The 16,451-nt window shown below is 35.0% G+C and overlaps 1 pseudogene; it reads right to left on the bottom strand.

The window, feature by feature from the left end:
- Nucleotides 1-427: 427 nt before the first annotated feature.
- On the bottom strand, nucleotides 428-8,529 carry LOC120127573 (annotated as a pseudogene).
- Between the last annotated feature and the right edge of the window lie 7,922 nt (nucleotides 8,530-16,451).

Here is a 16,451-nt window from a genome sequence, read left to right as displayed (position 1 = left end):
GCAAACTATACCAACTCTTTTACCACCCAAAGTATAATAATTTGATTTAAAATTTTCAAAATATAATCTTCAACGTTAAGTATTTCTTTTTAAAGTACTATTTTTGTATATTTTGTGTTCCAAATTCTAGTTTGCTTAAATCAACTTATTCATCTCTCTCATCCTTTTGGATATTGTACCGTTCATCCATCCTTTCCGACTCACCCTAAGATTTATTGTACTTCATTTACCAAATGATCTGTTAGGATTCTTAACAGTACATCTTGTGTAGTATAAGACAGGAACAACTCGATTGTATCGAGACAGCAACCGACCACTTTCACATTCCCAATCCAACCCGATCAGCATTTCTCAAAAAGAAACGATGGGTAAATATTCTACCTTTATCAACACTAAATGTTGTCGAAATTTCTACATTTGAAAATTCTGGAACAAACAAGCTCCGGCTTCGTATTCTCAGTTTCATTGTGTATGCAGCATGAACATTTCTCGGCTTTACAACCAATATCATTCCAACTAAACACATACAGTAAAAAGAAAATTAAAAAAAATGCCCTTAGAAATACCACTTTGGACTTATTTCTTCTTCCTTTTCTGTTAACTCGCGGTACTGGTACCATTCAGCTCCGGCCTTACTGACTGGTATTGAAGGCCTAACAAGAATTTCAACTGGCTTGGGTACATGGACTGCAAATTGCAATTCTTTGATTGTTTCTGCAAAATTACTTTCAGATACTCCGAGAGACTTGCGTTTCGGTTCAATGGTAATCCAACCCAGTCCTGAAATAGCCACATCGCTAGCAGGTCTGTCGAAGCAACAAATTTAGATGGCTAATTATAAACACGAATAGCCTTTATTTGCCACAAGTTAACCATGACAATAATTCTGAAAAGAGCTGAAAATCCATAATTTTCCTTGTATGCATAACAAAAAACTCGAATCTTCTAACAGCAGCTGAGTTCAATACGTTAAAGCAATACCACTATGAAATATAATCTAGAACTGCACCTTTCTGCATCCTCAAAGTTTATTTGCAATTGCTGCACTATCTCCAGTCCTCTCCATTCAGCTGCTCTATCTTTTCCGGTTGGCGGTGTCAACACAACTCCAACTTCTTTCTGTGGCAATTACATAAATCATCTAGCTAATTACAATAAAAGATGCCCAATTAAAAATTGTTGAGTTGAAACTTCATCAGTTGGATGCCTCAGATACGCCATTCGAATTTAAGATGGCCATTTTTACGTTATTGCTTACGAGATAGCTTGCAACTTCAATTTCAAGAAACTTATTGCAATTAGCTCAGAAACACACACGCACACACATATATATGAATTACCGCTAGCTAATTACTTTGTAATGTTTTTTTTAGGGACAATTATTTTTTAATGTTGTGTATTTGATCTAAGTGGAAGTATACCATGGGAAAACAGTAAGCATAACTCATGATTATTATGTAATAACAGAATTACCTTATAAAATTCATCCGCTTCATCGGTAGGTACAGCATGAATTGGCAACCGCTTTGGACCATAAAATGTCAAACATGTCTCCAGGAGAACCTAAAAGCATCAAGAACGAACAGATTCAGAAGACACTGCACCATCAATGACAACCTCGCTCATAACTGATTATACATGAAACTAAAAACTGAGGACCTTCAAGATATCAATTCTAACAAGGCCACCCCAAAATATTGACATTTAAGCCATTGGTACGGGATGTCCCTGCCATCCCATTTTTGGAAACAACCTGGCAACCCCTGAGAACATAGTAAGAAGAAAGCATATATAGAATTTAACAGTGCTTCAAGGATCTTTCGATGAAACGTACAGGGAATAATTGGCCTCTAAGTCGACTCTGAGGAGCAAGGATAGGTAAATCTTCTGAGTGAACTATTGCAGCTTGCCTATGGTGAAGATGAACCCCCGGTGTATCATTCTGCAGGAAGACATTACCACAAAAGAGTGGTTGGTATTATAAAAGAATTAATAGCCAGGTACTGCTAAAACTAATTTTATCTGGTTTAGAACTAATCAGGTGACTAACAAAAAGATCCAACAGATTAAACATCATGTCAAGAAGGTAGGATGGAAGTTCAAGCAATTAAATGATAATGCATCCCCTCCTCCTCCAAGGAAAGCATCAATCTGGATTGGACCCAAAGTAGTTCCAGGAACAGCAGATTGTATTGGTTTGTACTTTTGTGCTGCTGCAGTTGCTGGATCTCTTTGTGCCATCATTTCTGATGTTTAATGGGCCAAATGGTAAGACATTTTAGCACACCATTATCATATAAAATTTGATAAATCATTTAATTTATCAACAAAGAATGAGGAAAAGAGGGACTGATATGAATTCACATAACAATTCATGATAAATTATATGGGCTTACTAAGTAAGGCGCTTATAAATGCAGATTTTCCAACATTAGTTGTGTAATCAGAATAATTCTCTGTAATTTCTTATTCTTTTCAATAGGACAGATTATATATTTATGTACAAATCATCTCTCTAAAGTAGGAAACTCTAAGAAAGGAAAAATACTAATCCTAGGATATATGATCCCTTAAAATAAGGGATTGTAGAATATTTACAGAATCCCTTAATTAAAGGATATTTACATAATCATATATTTCTATAATTCCTACACTCCCCCTCAAGCTGGAGAATATAAATTGTATAATCCCAGCTTGAATAGGAATTTATTGAAAACAGGCTTTGGCAAAGCTTTAGTAAGAATGTCTGCAACTTGTTCTTCTGAAGGAATATATGAAAGTGTGGTTGTCTTTTTGTTAACTTGATCAGCAATAAAATGCCTATCAATCTCAACATGCTTTGTCCGATCATGTTGAACTGGGTTCTTGGCAATTTGAATAGCATATTGATTATCACACAAAACTTCAAAGTGATCCTCTTGATTAGTGACAAGTTCTTTCAGTAGTTTAAGTAGCAAAATTCCTTCACATATTCCCAATGCTAGTGCTCTGAATTCAGCTTCAGTACTACTTCTTGAAACGACAGATTGTTTCTTACTTCTCCAAGTTGTAAGGTTTCCCCAAACAAAGGTGCAGTAGCCACTAGTGGATCTCTTTTCAGTAAGGTCTCCGGCCCAACTAAAATCTGTAAAGATCTTAACAGTTCTGTCTTGTGTCTTCTTAAACATTAAACCGTGTCCTGGAGTTTTCTTCAAGTATTTGAGAATTCTATTTGCTGTTGTCATATGCTCTTCAGTAGGATTAGTCATGTGTTACCTTATCACATTTACAGGAAATGTTATATCTGGCCTTGTCAAGGATAAATAAATTAGTTTCCCAACTAATCTTTGAAATTTCTCTTTGTCTACTAAGGATCCATCTTCTTTGTTAAATTTCAAGTTTGCCTCCATTGGTATATCATTCGGCTTACAACCAAGAAAACCAGTTTCTTTGAGTAAATCAAGTACATATTTTCTTTGGTTGATCACAAGTCATTCTTTTGACCTTGCCACCTCCATTCCTGGGAAATACCTTAGCTTTCCCAAGTCCTTGGTTTCGAATTCTTTATTTAACAACTTCAAATTGCAAATCTCTTCTTCATCATCTCCGGTAAGAATTATGTCGTCCACGTACACAATAAGGATAGCTTTCTTATTTGTAGAAGTTACCTTGATGAAAAGAGTGTGATCAGTGAGGGATTGCTTGTAGCCGTTTTTTAGGATGACTTTAGTGAACCTCTCGAACCAAGCTCTAGGTGATTGTTTTAACCCGTATAGAGACTTGTTGAGCTTGCACACCTTGTTACTTCCTTCAACAGACTTTAAGCCAGGTGGCAACTTCATATAAACTTCTTCTTCTAGCTTACCATTAAGAAAAGCGTTTTTTACATCAAGTTGGTGTAATTTCCAATCGCAATTTACAGCCAAACTTAGGAGTACTCGAACAGTATTCAGCTTCGCCACAGGTGCAAAAGTTTCTGTGAAATCTATCCCACATGTTTGTGTAAAGCCTCTGGTCACTAGTCTCGCTTTGTATCATTGGATGCTACCATTTGAGTTATACTTTACAGTAAAGATCCATTTACAGCCAACAACCTTTTTTTTCTTGAGGAAGATCCGTAACAGTCCCAATAGCATTTTTCTCCAGTGCACAAATTTCCTCTTCAACAACCCTTCTCCATTTTGAATCCTTTAGAGCATCAGCTATGCTTGTGGGAATCTGTTCTTTATCCAAGTATGTTGTAAATGCTTGAAAAGATGGCATCAATGAATTATAACCAGCAAATTTTTCAATAGGATGCTTGGTGCACTGTCTAACCACTTTTCTAATAGCAATAGGAAAGTCATCTAGAGTAGGAGAAGTGGACTTACTGATTTCTTCTTCTATTTCGGCAGCTAGACCCAAATCCAATTCTCGGCAAGCATCAGATTGCAAAATAGCCTCAGGAATATGTTTTCTTTTCCTTGTATAGAAACGGAGCTGTTTGATTGGTGTTGTTTGTGGAATATTTTGAATGGGAGTATGTGCATTTTCAAGAAGGGTATTTAAAGTGGGTATGGGTGAAGTAGTGATAGGTACTACCGGTGGATCAATGGGAGTAGTTACAGGTGACAAATATGTAGGTAAAGACAAAATTGGTGACAATTCTGAAGGTTGAGAATGAAGAGTAGGAGGAGATACCTGATGTGACTGGAAATCCTTCTATGTCTCTCCCTGAATTTCAGCCTGAGTGAAATAGGGATCCTGCTCATAAAATGTTATATCAATAGTGGTAAAAAATCGTTTTGAAGGAGGATGATAGCATTTATAACCCTTCTTAAGTGAAGAATACCCAACCAATACACACTTTAATGATTTAGGATCTAACTTGGACTTATTAGGAGCAATGTTTTGGATAAAAATAGTAGAACCAAATATTTTAAGTGGAATAATGGAGGAGATAATAGGGAAAGTATTGCAAAAATATAGATTGAGGTGTTTGAAATTGTAAAACTTTACTAGGCATTCGATTGATTAAATATGTGGCAGTTAATAAGGCTTCCCCCCACAAATATTTTGGAACATTAGTGGTAAATAGAAGAGAACGAGTAACTTCAAAGAGGTGTCTATTTTTTCTTTCGGCAATACCGTTTTGTTGTGGGGTGTCAACACAAGAACTAATCTGAACTATGCCTTTTTCCCTGAAAAACGCACCCAAAGACTTAGAAAAAAAATTCACTGCCATTATCAGATTTAAAGAGTTGAATTTTAAACCCAAATTGAGTGAGAACCGTGTTATAAAATTGGGTAAAAATACCAGCAGTTTCAGATTTATCTTTTAGCAAATAAATCCAAGTTATCCTACTGTGATCATCAATGAAAGTGATAAACCACTTACAATTATCAGCATTCTTCACCGAGAAGGACCCCAAATATCACTGTGAATCAAAACAAAAGGGTGAGAAGACTTATATGTAGAAGGAGAATAAGTTGATTTAGTATGTTTGGCAAGAGAGCAAACTTTGCAAGAAAAAGAATTTGGCCTTTTATGAATGAATAGAGCAGGAAAAACTTTTGCAAGATAGTGAAAACTAGGATGACCTAAACGATAGTGCCATGACATAACATTATCAACTTTTTCTAAAACGGTGAAAGATTTCGAGATTTTTGTTATACTAGAGGCAAGAAGAATGTAGAGACCATTCTGCAAGCTGGCCTTACCAATCATCTTCTTCGAGTTCAGTGTCTGCAAAGTACAATCAATATCATTAAAAATTGCAGAGCAATGCAAGTCGGTGGAAGTTTACTAACGGAAACGAGATTGCAAGCCAGATTTGGTATAAAGAGGACATTTGTACAATCTAGTCATTGAGAATAACAGTGACATGTCCTTCTATTTTGCACAAAGAACCATCAGTCGTTTTGACAGCTTTACCAAAGTTTGGAAAAAAATTGCAAAACAAATCCTTATTACCAGTCATATGATCCGTAGCACTAGAATCGAGGATCCAATTAGGGGACGACTGGGATGAGAAAAAAACTGTAGCATGAGGTTTACCTTTTAGTTTTTTCATGACCAGATTACCTTATGATTGAGCAGCAAAACAAGAAAAATTTTCTGGATTTGAAGTGATCTCCGGAGTAGGAGAAGAAGTTGAGCTGATACCATATAGAAATCAGAGTAATTCTCTGTAATTTCTTATTCTTTTCAATAGGACAGATTACATATTTATATACAAATCATCTCTCTAAAATAGGAAACTCTAAGAAAGGAAAAATACTAATCCTAGGAGATATGATCCCTTAAAATAAGGGATTGTAGAATATTTACAAAATCCCTTAATTAAAGGATATTTACATAATCATATATTTCTATAATTCCTACAAGCTGATCCCTGTAAGAATATGATAAAATGAAAGTATATAACCACATATATGATGCAATTTAAATTCATAACAAATGAAAGCTCAAGAACAACTAAGCATTTTGACTAAACAAGATAAAAGACTTTTGGCCAGACACATGAAAAGCAACGATATTACTTCATGTTTCCCTGGACATACATGTACTAGCAGCAGAGTACACACAAAACAGCTAAATGGAGTTGGGAACCCATGTTACATTTATGATCAATTCTATAAAGAAACCAGCAATGCAAAGAGAAGGTTGGATGAGAGGACATAAAAGCAGAAAGGATTACGATAAGGTAAGCAAAATAAAGTAATATTGTGAACTCCACTAATCTACAATAAGCTTCCAATTCAGGATATACTAACCAGAATGTATACATCCCGCCCCTGAATCAGAAAAGTCAAAGTAAAGAAGTTAAGCTAAGGGGGGAAATAACCAGATTATGGAAAGGCTAGGATTATTTCTATAATAACAAGTTTAGATAAAATGGAACATTTAATGCATAGAAGAGAACTTCAGGACTTCATGCAGTGGTAACTGCTTTATAAACCAAAACCAGACAAGAAAACTTCAGGATTTTATCAAAGCTATATGGCCATATTTATTTCATATTTGGTTCAGGATGCTTCAATTTGAACACGTTTTCTCAAGAACTAATATGAAGCACAACATATTTCAAATACTATTGATGAGATATGTAAGGATATAAGGACAAGTGCAAACCTTCTTCTCCTTTTGGATCTCTGATGCAACTCCAGCAATCCCTACTAAAGACTTTGAGCTAGTAAGAGGCACACTCAAGACACTGTGAAGCAGAGCACATTGATTGAATCAGAAACACGTTAAACCAAGCTTCCAAGTAAAACTATACCAAACAAATACTGAAAGAAATAAAATCTTCATAAAACATTAAATGAAATAGATCCAACATCAATCATACGAATAATGATAGTGAAATCAATTCTTACTTAAGCTTCTTCTTTGTAGTGGCCTCCACAACCCAATCACCCACACAATTAAAATCCGTCCCTTTTGGAAGGAGATCAACCTGACAGAGAAAAAAAAAACACATTATAATCAGCATTGTTGTAGACTATATGTCATAAAATTAATGATTGGACGATAGCCCAAAGTCAAAAGAGAAGATAACCTTAGTCACAACTAGTATTATCGGATTTGCACCAGCAAGATCGCGCACACGGGATAAGAAGCTGCCGTTAAAGTCCACAATATCAACCTAAATGTAGTTGGTAAGAAAAAACAGTCGAGAAAAATTCTGGTCACTTTGTCGAACATTGAACTTATGAATAAGATTGGAATATAATTAGATCCTTGAGAAAGGAAGTATTGCTTGGAGAACATATGTAATAATCACTTACTAGAAGATAGTATGTAACAGTAAGTTGATCTGCTAGACATCATTATTGTCATAAGCATTTTATTCTGCTTCTCTTGATTAAAAAAATGAGTTGATAGGAAATGTGGTTCTTCACTAATGACAAAATGATAAGTTATGTGCATTTAGCATACTCGTTTACCACACTGAACTTGTCACCCAAATTCACAGATAAATTAGAGAATTTCTCAAAACAATTAATTAATTTGATTAGGAAGTTAAACTAGAGACACTCACCAATTTAACAATCAGGGCCTTCTCGTGTCTCAAGTGAGAGAGCTTTTCTCGAAGCTCATCGGCTGAAACAAACTGCTTGCACCCCGAATAACCTCCATTCCCACCAACAGCAGTTATCATATGCCCATGGATAAAAGCCTACATCTCCCACAAAGAATCGTTCTTAGCTGGTGATGTTTCTTCTTCCGCCATCATAAGCCAGTACTAAATTAGCAACCTAATTTGACCAAAAACTTAAATTTATTCAAGCGAAGAAAAATGTTCTATAAATTTCCCAACAACTACTTGCTTTTCGTTCCCAATTTTGCTAATAGACAATATCATATTAAAATGTAATGGCCATTCAAACATAATTGTTTCATTTAAACTAAAATCAAAAGCATTTGATCACTCAAAATAAAACTCTATTTTTTTAATGTCAAAGTTGAAAGTTTAATACCAATTCATAGGTATCCTTATCCACATAACCGGGAGCATCCAACTCCAAAGTCTGCAATGGAGCTCCACAACCATAGCAACAGGCGGTTTTCGTATGAACCTTCAGAACCAACTTTCTTCTTCTTCTTACTCTCGTTTATGACAAGCAGTGTCAGATCTAGAAATTAAAAAATAAGGGTCTAAAATTTTAATACTCTATTCTAAAAAAATTTAGGTATGCAAATTTTCTTATTTTTTTTATTATTATTTACAAATTAAACTAAATTTAATACTTTTCTTAAAATAATGGGTGTGCAATGGCTCCTTAGGGAGCCATGTATATCCGCCCCTGATGACAAGCTTAGCCGCCTCTTCAGCTTGTTGCCTTTTGAGAAACTGGGTTGGGGAGTGCAAGTCAGTGGATTTGCAGGAAACGAGAGTGGGTTGCCGATAATTATTGAGGGGTGTAGGGTTGAAGATAGAGAGAGGGGGAAGAGAAATGTGGAAAGGGTTTTGAGCGGCATTAGCGTCTGTTTTTGTCTCGTGGAGGTTTTACACTTCCACAGTGAAACAAAATGGAAACTCTCGTAATCGCGTTTCCCGGGCACAAATTTTTTATTTGAATAGAAAAATAATGTGAATAAATAATTTTTATTGAAATATTTTAGGAGTAGTTATCGGTCTTTTGGGTCAGGTAGATCGAATACCTAAAAATCATCTTTTAAAAGAGTTTTTAAGAAAACATTAGTTAAAAGATAAACTGGTTTGTGTTTAACAAAAAAATCATTCTTTTTAATAATAAAAAGGGATTTGTGGTCAGTTACGTTTGGGGAATGATTAGCACCTCACAACGCCCAAAATTAATACATTTTGATTATAAATTGTCTCTATTATTGGAAATTTAATAATTCAAAATTGTACTTAATTCATAATTCTATTATTTCAAATTTATTAGTATAATTTTAAGAAAATATTTATAATTTTATAAATAAGATATTTATTTACTTAGAAATATCATAAAAGAACTTCTAGGTGCTTTAAGACAGCTCATTTCTTAATATTAAAAAATAAATAAATAAAACATTTCTCTAAAAATATTTAAAATATATAATTTATAAAAATATGATATTTATTTATTTAATAATATCAGAAAATGACTTCTAGGTGCTTTAAGACAGTCATTTTCTAAATATTAAAAAATACATATTAAAATATGATTATCTTTCCTAAAAGTAATTTATATAAAATTAATTTTATAAATAGGATCCTTTAAAAAATAAGGAAATAAATATTATTTATTATATATATTTATATGACTACATAATAATAATAACAATAATAATTAAATGTATAAATATATAAAATATAAATAAATAATGACTAAAATTAAATTAAATCTATAGTAAAAAGTAATAAAACTTGTAAAATAAATGAAAGTATTAAAATTAGTGACTAAATTATAACATATTAAAATTAAATACCTAATTCACAATTAATTATTTAAAATTACAGGGGCTAAACATGCCATTTTATCTTATTATTACTTTAGTGACTAAAATAAACATAATTAAAATAATATAATTTAAATGTAAAATATTAAAATTCACAGCCCTAATTTGAATTTAGCCTTAATTAATTATTTCGGGATTAAAATATAAATTATTAAAATTATGAGGGACTAAATAAGGTATTTAACCTAAAATATATATAATTAGGTCATGGACTAAAATAAAATAAAATTCCGAGACCAAATTAAAAGGATCAGAAATTAATTCCAGTGACTAAATGTAAAATTACAAAACCTATAGGGATTGCGCGCGTGGTTTAAACATTCCCTAAATTACACATACACCCCTTTCAAAATGACCTCGTTTGGGGAGGGGTATATAAACTCCAAATATGGCCCTAAATCCCCTCATTTCTCTCATTTTCTCATTTTTTTCTCTCTCTCTAAATGAGAGAACCAGAGTTATCTGCATTCTCTCTAAATTTCCCTCGTCGGAGGGAAATCGGTCGCCGGTCGGCAGTCATAAGCTACCGTCGACACCGTCGGAAAATATCTACTTACCTTAAAATGAAGATCGAAACGCCCTAAGGTTGATTCCGGTATCCTTTTTTCTTAAATAACCTTAAAATTGCCTAGATCTACAAAAATACCTTCGGGTATTTCGAATCTTTGCGTAGCTCGTGGATGTTCATGGTTTTCCCGGTGACCGTGAGGTCCTCTTCGGTAAGCTTCTACCTATCTCTTGGTTTAATATTTGGTAGTGGTTGTCACTGTTGGTTGTTGTATGTCTTGTTGTTCGTCCTTGCTCTTTGTTGGTGTCTCTCAGTTCTCGTTCTTGCTCTCTGTTGGTCTCTTCTCTTTTGTAGGTTTGGTGGCCATATTTATAGGCCACCACAAAGCTGTCGTCAGACCGGTTAAAAGAAGGATCGTTCGGTAAGTCACCATAGCTATGGTGGTGACTCACCATAGAGCTTGACGTGTGGAGGGCGTCGTGGTGTTTCTGGAGCATTCTGGCAAGACGACGGCGTCGGTAGTGGAGTGTGGACGTGGAGGCGGCGTCGCGTGGTCCCTAGGGTATCATAACCCTATGGTTTCACCTGGAACCATCTGGGCCGTTGGATCAAAGCCAAATCCAACGGCTGTGAGCTGAGGTGGCTGGCTAAGATGATGAAAACCCTAGAAGGGTTTTGTTGGGCCTGGACTGGATTGGGCCTCAGGGATTTGTAATACATTCTTAGAGCAAAGACGAAAAAAAAAATATTTTCATTTGGCTTCTTTTGAGTAGGATGGAAATATTGAAAACATTCTGCCCAGAGGTCTTATGAATGGCTCTGAGGTCTTATCATCTTGTACTGTAGGTTTTACAGATGACTCGGAGGATTTAAGATAAAGAAACCTTTGAAAATCAGTTTCTTAAAATCTCATTTGAAAACATCCTGCACTGTAGGTCTTATAGATGGCCCTGAGGTCTTATCATCTTGCACTATCAGTCTTACAGATGACCCTGAGGCTTTAAATATCAAAAAGCTCCCGAAGGCTTTTTGAAAACATCCTGCACTGTAGGTCTTGCAGATGTGGGAAATAGTTTACTAAGTAAGAAACTATGGAAATCGTTTTCTTACTATTCAACAATTTCATTTTTAGAAAAGATTAAATGAGAAACTTTGGAAATCGTTTTCTCATTGAAATAACTTGTTGATTGGGTAACATGCCTCATTTTAAAATAATGATTCTTTTGTGGATTGCGTTCATCTATTACTCAGATATTTGCGTGATTCCTACATTCGAGGTTTTGAATTCTACCTTCTTCTTGTAAGGTATTTTGCATCATGAATATTTTTTTTCATACGAAGATCTGTAAAACTTCATTTTTGAATGCAATCAAATGTATCGATGTAATGAATTGTATATTGTGCAAATGATGTTCTTATGAATGCATGAATGTTGAGCCTTTCATTTGACTTCAAAATGGCGAACTCGGTCTTCCTTCACTTGTTCATTTATTTCCAGGGTTACCTTCGGATATCAGTGTAGCAACTTATGCTATATTTCTGAAGAACCATATGATCAACTTGTATCTTTATGTCTTCTTTGTTTCATGAAAGTCTCAGAAGAAATGTTTCATTTATGGAACTCTTTTCGTAATCAGAATTATGACCTTGATGCCCTATTTTGTCTTGGATAAAACCAACTTTCTTTGCTTGGACTTGTGCAGAAATCCAATAAAGCTTTCATCTTTAAAAAGATAATCTATCATCTTTGAAGAATGTAGATGTACATATGTCAAACTCAACAGAGATTAATTAGGAGAGCAATGTCTGTTCTGATTTGACTCTTAAAACACATCATAAGGAGGATTTATCCTAATTCTTTTCATGTCTCCACATCTAATCAAATCTCGAATAAGGCAACTTGGACCATATCATATCGAGATGCTTAACAACAACCTGTCGTTCAACCATAGTTGGCTCCACTAGTTTCTTGTTGCTAAAATTCCAGCTCCCCTCTATGGAAAGAAATCTTCATCATATCTCACTTATAACCTTGGGGTTGAAGAAGACATGCTTTATCTTGAATCCATAAATGGAAATACCATATGATTGCAATATTGGTTCAGTACCAGAATAACTGGTTCGTAAAACATTTGATAACACATTCATCTTTTCCTGTGGTTTCTGCTCAGATGTTCGTAAAACATTTGACAACACATTCATCTTTTCCTGTGGTTTCGGCATAGATATTCGTAAAACATTTGACAACACATTTATCATTTCCTGTGGCTTCTGCACAGATTTCTGGTCAGGGAAGTTCTTTCATAGTGTTCAGAACTTTGTATGATGCCACAAGACCACTTGAGACCAAAACTCAATGGGAATACAAGTGAGATGTTGGTGTGTTTCATGATAAAAAAGTTGGTCAAATTCACAAAATATGCTAGTGCCGAATTGAATAAGAAACACTAACTGATTTTGATATCATCTCGGGCAAGGGTGATACCATTCACGTTTTATTCCATAATGAGCATTATAGAAAGTAGAAATACATCAGCTATAAGATCCATGCACAGAGGGATGTTACTGATAAACCAAATAGATGAAAACTCAGTTCAGTTTGACTGGCAATGATAACCCCTGTAACAATGGGAATAAGGGTAATGTACGTAAGCCGAGCCTCATTCTTCAATGTCATCAAGTAAGCAAAAATTGTTGTGAAAAATAGTTTCGTAGCCCCAACAGTACGATTCAAACTAACTACCAGAAACCTCAAAGAAATATGTCCAATCATTACTGACACACAAAAGATCAAACTCGAAGCTGAGATCTTGAGAAACTGAACCTTGGATCGAATGGTCAGTATGGGGACCATCTTTATCCATGCAACTGTGATGTAGCTTAACAAAGAACATGCTGTCATGTGACACATGTTAAGAAGATTGAGTATTTGAAATCATTCTTGGTGACTAAATATTTGTTCAACAACAGGACCCTAATACAACTGCCTGATGAACAAAGTAATTATGTATAGTCAACTCGACTGCCACTGTTTCTCTATTTTCATTCTTCATATCTTTCTATCTCATTGGAAATATTTGCTCAGGTCAATAATCTTTTCATAAGATTATATGGATCTTCAACATGCCCCAAAGTTTACTGATACGAACGTTCAAAATGTGTCAACATTCCTGATTCTGATTGAAATGAGCTTTCAGCATGCCCCAGTATTTGCTGATACAAATGTTCAAAATGAGTCAATATTCTTGATTCTGATTGAAATGGGCTTTCAGCATGCCCCAGTATTTACTGATACAAACGTTCAAAATGCATTAATATTCCAATTTCTGATTGAAATGGGCTTTCAGCATGCCCCAACATTTGCTTCTTGTTGATGTGAGTTTTCAAAATACCCAAATATTCATACTGACGTGGGCCTTCAGCATGCCCCATATGGATCATTTATGTCTGAAATGGGCTTTTGAGATGCCCCAATATTCTATTTCTGTTTCACTCTCAATATTTGTTTAACTTGAATATCATCATCCCCACGAGATCTAATTTTGACAATGCACTGTTGTGGGTATTTGTGGCTTTATTCGTGACCCAAATCTGTTTATCTTGAATACTCTCATTCTGGTGTTACTAAACAGCAGTTCTCAATTAACTTGAGGAATTCTCTTCATGTTGTTTAAGAAGTAATCAATCATTCTAACGAAAATGTCTGAGATATGTGCCTCTTCTAAATGAAGTGCCCATTTTTTTGATCTGGAGGGATCTAATGGGGCATAGTGGTATAAATCGCTTGGTAATTCATTCCAGACTGACACAGTGAACCTTGTTTTCAATTAAGGCTATTTCTGGAATATACTTTTCTGTGGGAGAGAAACCAATTTATGTGAACAATAATCTTATTTTGATGCAATAGAAGGAATACATATATAGTGGTACAGGCTCTTGAAAAGTCCGCACCCATGCAACATGTTGATTCTGATAACTACTCATCTGATTATGAAGCGATCTTTCAGGATGATTTCATAGATATTGATAGTTCTTTTGATACCGAGGAAATCCTGAATTCTGATTCTGATGAGGAGAATAAACTGTTGTACTTGACGAAAATGGGGTACTCAGAGGCTGAGGCTTCAATAGCCATGGAGAGATATGGTCTGGATTTATCAATTACAGAGTTGATAAATTTTATATGTACTGCTCAAATGGATAAGGCTACTGACGCACTTCTTCCGGTAGAAGATAGGAAGCCATTATGCAATGACCCCAATTACAAGAAAAGGCGAAACTCGGGCTAATTTTTGGAAAAGAAAGAAGCAGAGGAAGCTTGAAAAGAAGCTTCTTAATGACGACGATCATGCAGTTCATCTTCCAAATCCAATGATTGGTTTTGAGGTTCCTACCGAACCAGATCAGATAACTCAAAGAACACTTCTAGAAGATGCTATTGGGCCTCCTTATTTCTACTACGAGAACGTGGTACTTGCTCCAGTTGGTGTTTGGATCGAAATATCACGGTACTTAAACGATATAGAGCCATAATTTGTAGATTCAAAGTATTTTTGTACTGCTGCACGGAAAAGGGGCTATATTCATAATCTGCCAATTGAGAACATATTTCCTCTTATTTCGCTTCCTCCAAGTACTATACATGATGCTTTTCCATTGACAAAAAATGGTGGCCTTCCTGGGATCCAAGAACAAAGTTGAACTGTTTGCAAACATGTACAAGGAGTGCCAAATTGACAGAAAATATCCGTAAGGCTCTTGAAGCTTATGACGATGAGCCACCTTCGAGTGTCCAAAAGTACGTTCTTGATGAGTATCGAAAATGGAATCTGGTATGGGTTAGAAGGAATAAAGTTGTTCCACTTAAACCTGATGAGGTGAAAATGCTTCTAGGTTTCCTTAAAATCATACACGAGGAGGATGATCTGCTAGAGACATGTTCCCCGGTGGTATCAATGTCTTGTCTCTTTTCTCTGGGATCAGTGATTCAGAGGTTGCCTTCTATTGTCTTGGTATAACTTTGAAAACATATGTGCAAGAACTGAATGGTGATTGGTTGGAGCAATTAATAAGTAGATTTGGTGAATTCAACCTTGTTGTTGGTGGCATCCAATGTAACAACCTTACCGGAAGAAATAAACATCATCGGGATGAACTAGAAGATTTTTGTTGGTGCATTTTCTTACAATGACTGGTACAATGACTGTCTCTTATGCTGTTTCAAGATACACACCTACATATCCCACTCTTCCCGAACCATGGAAAGGTTTAGTTGATAGTAAAACTGGTTATCTCTACTTTTGGAATCCTGTAACCAATGTTACCTAATATGAAAGGCATACGAGTGTAGAATTTGTTCCGATGTCAAATTTAAGTTCAGCAACCTTCTGAAAGACATAATGGATATAATCATGACAAGGAAAATGATCGACATGGAAGAAGTAGCAATGATGTATCAAGACTTGAGCCAATATCATGGTATAACCAGAGTACAGGTAGTGACTTATTCATTCCCATAATACACCTAATGAGACTTGTAACTCTGTGATTGGAGAATCTGCTAGAGACATGGATTGATGGTTGGGGAAAATAATTTGTCTGGTGATGCTTATAGTCCTCAGCATGAGATAAGTGATAATATTTCTTGATAGATTGTTAATGATGCCACATGAGAACGTCATAAGTTCAATTCTCCAGACTTTCTGGCTTCTTGGACCACTTACTTTCAAGAAAGTGAAATGCTTCATCATTCTGGCCTCGTTCATTCTTTTTCTTCAATAGAGGTAGAATAGGCAACAACTTGCTTCAAGGACCTTCCTCATTTGAGACTGTCCTGTTTGAAAATGTTTTTCCTCATTTCTTTATCGAAGAATGAAAGAATTTTGTAAAATGTTGCCTATAACAGATTCAAAATAGAATCAAATCATAAGCATGAATTTAATGAATATCAAATAAATCAATTACACTTTTAAATCAAAAAATCATAGTCCTATGGCAAGTGTCAAAATTATT

Source organism: Hibiscus syriacus, unplaced genomic scaffold (assembly GCF_006381635.1).
Source record: "Hibiscus syriacus cultivar Baekdansim isolate YM2019G1 unplaced genomic scaffold, ASM638163v2 tig00110469_pilon, whole genome shotgun sequence".
Lineage (NCBI taxonomy): Eukaryota > Viridiplantae > Streptophyta > Magnoliopsida > Malvales > Malvaceae > Hibiscus > Hibiscus syriacus.
Note: the sequence above shows the minus strand (reverse complement) of the source record. Positions and strands in the feature narration are given on the sequence as shown.